Source organism: Sapajus apella, unplaced genomic scaffold (assembly GCF_009761245.1).
Source record: "Sapajus apella isolate SASKATOON/1434 unplaced genomic scaffold, GSC_monkey_1.0 scaffold41, whole genome shotgun sequence".
In the NCBI taxonomy this organism is placed as follows: domain Eukaryota; kingdom Metazoa; phylum Chordata; class Mammalia; order Primates; family Cebidae; genus Sapajus; species Sapajus apella.
This window is the reverse complement of record NW_022436981.1, coordinates 20,937,372-20,941,255: the sequence shown is the minus strand read 5'-3', so window position 1 is coordinate 20,941,255 and position 3,884 is coordinate 20,937,372. Positions and strand designations below refer to the sequence as shown.

At 51.0% G+C, this 3,884-nt stretch overlaps 1 pseudogene; it reads left to right on the top strand.

The window, feature by feature from the left end:
- The first annotated feature begins 375 nt into the window (after nt 1–375).
- Nucleotides 376–3,068, top strand: LOC116565678 (annotated as a pseudogene).
- Nucleotides 3,069–3,884: the final 816 nt, after the last annotated feature.

The following is a 3,884-nucleotide window of genomic DNA, read 5'->3' as shown; positions in this document are numbered from 1 at the left end:
AAATTTAGGTAAATCTGTAATATAATTATAAAAATTTAGTCACTACATAAGTTCTGATCTCAATAGCAAGATTTCCTTATTCCATTCATATTTTCCTTCCTTGTACTTCCCACTTTCTAAGCAAAAGGTTTAACACTTATCAGCATTTTGGGTAAGAACGATGTCTAAGCAAAAGAGTTCCCCCTGTCTAACATTCTCAACAGTCAACTGGAGGAGGAATGAGGGAAGTGAGAAGGTAATGAAAGTTATTAGCTACAAACAATTGCTAATGTGTTTGCATTTCTCGTACTTCTAAGACCGACTGACTGAGGGCTTCTCAGTGCCTCTGCATCCATAGCTCCCAGACTCCCCGTGCCCCACGCACCTGCTCTGGCCATGAACTTCGGCGGCGTGGATGCGTTGCTGGGCGTCCAGTTCGCACCTCTGCACGGCGACGGCAGCCTCCACTGCCAGCAGGCCCGAATGGGCAGCGCAGGCGGGATGTGCTCGGCCGCTGGCTCCTCCAGCGGTTTCCACTCATGGACGCGGAAATCTGTGAGCTCCGTGACCGCCTCGCCCAGCCGCTTCCGCGGTGCAGGCCCCGCCTCGAGCACCGACTCGCTGGACACGCTGAGCAACCGGACCGGAGGTCTGTTTGGTGGCAGCAGCAGCGGCGCGCAGTGAGAAGGAGCAGCTGCAGGCGCTGAACGACCGCTTCGCGGGCTACATGAACAAGGTGCGGCAGCTGGAGGTGCACAACCGCAGCCTGTAGGGCGAGGCGGCGGCTCTGTGGCAGCAGCAGGCAGGCCGCGCCGCAATGGTCGAGCTGTAGGAGCGCGAGGTCCGCGAGATGCGCGGCGCGGTGCTGTGCCTGGGCGCGGTGCGCGGTCAGCTGCCCTGGAGCAGGAGCACCTGCTCGAGGTCATCAAGCACGTGTGCCAGCGCCTCGACGACAACGCCTGGCAGAGCGAGGAGGCTCAGGCGGCGGCCGGCGCGCTTGCGCGCTTCGCTCAGGAAGCCGAGGCTGCGCGCGTGGATTGCAGAAGAAAGCGCAGGCGCTGCTGGAGGATTGCGGCTACCTGTGGCGCCACCACCAGGAGGAGGTGGGCGAGCTCCTCGGCCAGATCCAGGGCTGCAGCGCTGTGCAGGTACAGGTACAGGTACAGGCCGAGGCGCGAAGCCTCAAGTGCAACGTGATGTCGCTGCTGCACGATATCCGCACGCAGCTTGGAGACCACGTGGTGCAGAGCACGCCACAGTCCCAGGAGTCAGAACCGACTGTCAGAGGCAGCCAAGGTGAATCCGGCACCATGCACTAAGCGCATGAGGAGATAACAGTACTGTCGTCAGCTCCAGGCCAGGACCACAGAGCTGGAGGCAATGAAAAGCACCAAGGACTCCCTGGAGAGGCAGCGCTCTGAGCTAGAGGACTGCCATCAGGCCGACATTGCCTCCTACCAGGAAGCCATTCAGCAGCTGGAGGCAGAGCTGAAGAACACCAAGTGGGAGATGGCAGCCCAGCTGCGAGAATACCAGGACCTGCTCAATGTCAAGATAACTCTGTGCATAGAGATAGCAGCTTACAGAAAACTCCTGGAAGGCAAAGAGTGTCGGATTGGCTTTGGCCCAATTCCTTTCTCGCTTCCAGAGGGACTTCCCAAAATTCCCTCCGTGTCCACTCACATAAAGGTCAAAAGTGAAGAGAAGATCAAAGTGGTAGAGAAGTCTGAGAAAGAAACTGTGATTGTGGAGGAACAGAGGAGACCCAAGTGACTGAACAAGAGGAGAAAGAGGCCAAAGAGGAGGAGGGCAAGGAGGAAGAAGGGGCTGAAGAAGACGGCGTAGAAGGGGGAGAAGAAGCAAAGTCTCCCTTAGCAGAACAGGCTGCATCCCCAGAGAAGGAAGCCAAGTCCCCAGCGAAGGAAGAGGCAAAGTCACCGGCTGAGGCCAAGTCCCCAGAGAAGGAGGAAGCAAAATCTCCAGCCAAGGTCAAGTCCCCCGAGAAGGCCAAGTCCGGAGCAAAGGAAGAGGCAGAGTCACTGGCTGAGGCCAAATCCCCAGAGAAAGAGGAAGCAAAATCTCAAGCTGAGGTCAAGTCCCCGAGAAGGCCACGTCCCCAGCAAAGAAGAGGCAAAGTCACCAGTAGAGGCCAAGTCTCCAGAGAAGGCCAAGTTCCCAGCAAAGGAAGAGGCAAAGTCACCAGCTGAGGCCCAGTCCCCAGTGAAGGAAGAAGTAAAATCTCCAGCTGAGGTCAAGTCCCCTGAAAACGCTAAGTCCCCAGAGAAAGAAGCAGCAAAGTCCCCCAAGAAGTCCAAGTCCCCAGTGAAGGAAGACTCAAAGTCTCCTGAGAAGCCCAAGACTCTTGAAGTGAAGTCTCCAGAAGCCAAGACTCCAGCAAAGGCGGAAGCAAAGTCCCCTGCAGACAAATCCCCCGAAAAGGCCAAAAGCCCTATCAAGGAGGAGGTCAAGTCCCCAGAAAAGGTGAAGTCTCCCCTGAAGGAGGATGCCAAGGCCCCTGAGAAGGAGATCCCAAAGAAGAAAGAGGTGAAGTCCCCAGTGAAGGAGGAGAAGCCCCAGGAGGGGAAAGTCAAAGAGCCCCCAAAGAAGGCAAAAGAGGAGAAAGCTCCCACCATGCCAAAAACAGAGAAGGACAGCAAGAAAGAGGAAGCACCCAAGAAGGAGGCTCCAAAGCCCAAGGTGGAGAAGAAGGAATCTGCCATCAAAAACCCAAAGAATCCAAAGTCGAAGCCAAAAACGAAGAGGCTGAAGATAAGAAAAAAACAGCCACCCCAGAGAAGGAGGCTCCTGCCAAGGTAGAGGTGAAGGAAGATGCTAAACCCAAAGAGAAGACAGAGGAGGCCAAGAAGGAACCAGATGATGCCAAGGCCAAGGAGCCCAGCAAACCAGCAGAGAAGGAGGCGGCAGCAGCAGTTGTCTTTTCTGTTCAGAAAGACTCTGTTCAGTCTTTTCATGAGGTTATCTTCAGCAGCCTTTTTTTCTTCTTACCCCACACAACAAGAAATCCGTCCCACAGCTGCTTTCACAGGGTCCCTATAGACCATCACTGGGGGTGGTTGCAAGCAGACTGAAGCCTCACTGAACTTCAGCTACATTCCCAGTACTCCAGGAACACAAGGACCCCCACCGTGTAAGCAGACAATACCAGCTGCCCATTTTTATCTCTCTCGCAGCCCTCTGCTGTCTTCTATATCACAGTATGAAATACAGGCAATTTTCTGATCTACCAACTTTGAGAAGGATGACTAAAAGCAGTCTCTGATTTTGTGGATGTTCGGAGAACAAGAGACCCCAGCACCAGAAACTATACCATGGAGATAAGCATGGAAACACTTCTAAAGTCTGAAATCTTGCCTTCCGAGAAAGTATTTCCTTCATCTGATGTCCTCTTTGTAAGGAAAAGGAGAACTGGGCAGAGGTATTGCCACAGAGTTTGTGCATTGCAATCCCTGGCTTGTGGTTTCTACAATTGAAGTATGTTTTCTTTGAATTCAGAAAATAAATATTATCTGTCATCTCCAGAACAAGTAGTCCCAATGAAAACAAGACTGGTCATAAAAAGAATTAAAAGCAATAAATTTTGATATTATAAGTTATCCACAGACATATACATTATGTATTATCCTATTACTTATGAATCTTACTCTTATAAAACAGTGTTATTCTAGGATCATACTTAACATTTGTCCACTAAAAATATTCTAAACTTATTTATGAATAATACAACTAAGCAGACTCTTGACATCATTCTTGAAACTATTTCTGTAAGTTTTTTCTTAAATTCTATTTTTAAAAGTAAGCATATATTTTGAAAAGAAAATTAATATTAACAGGTGATAAAGCTTCAGGAAATTCAAAGTTTACTTAAAACTAAAATATGATGGGCA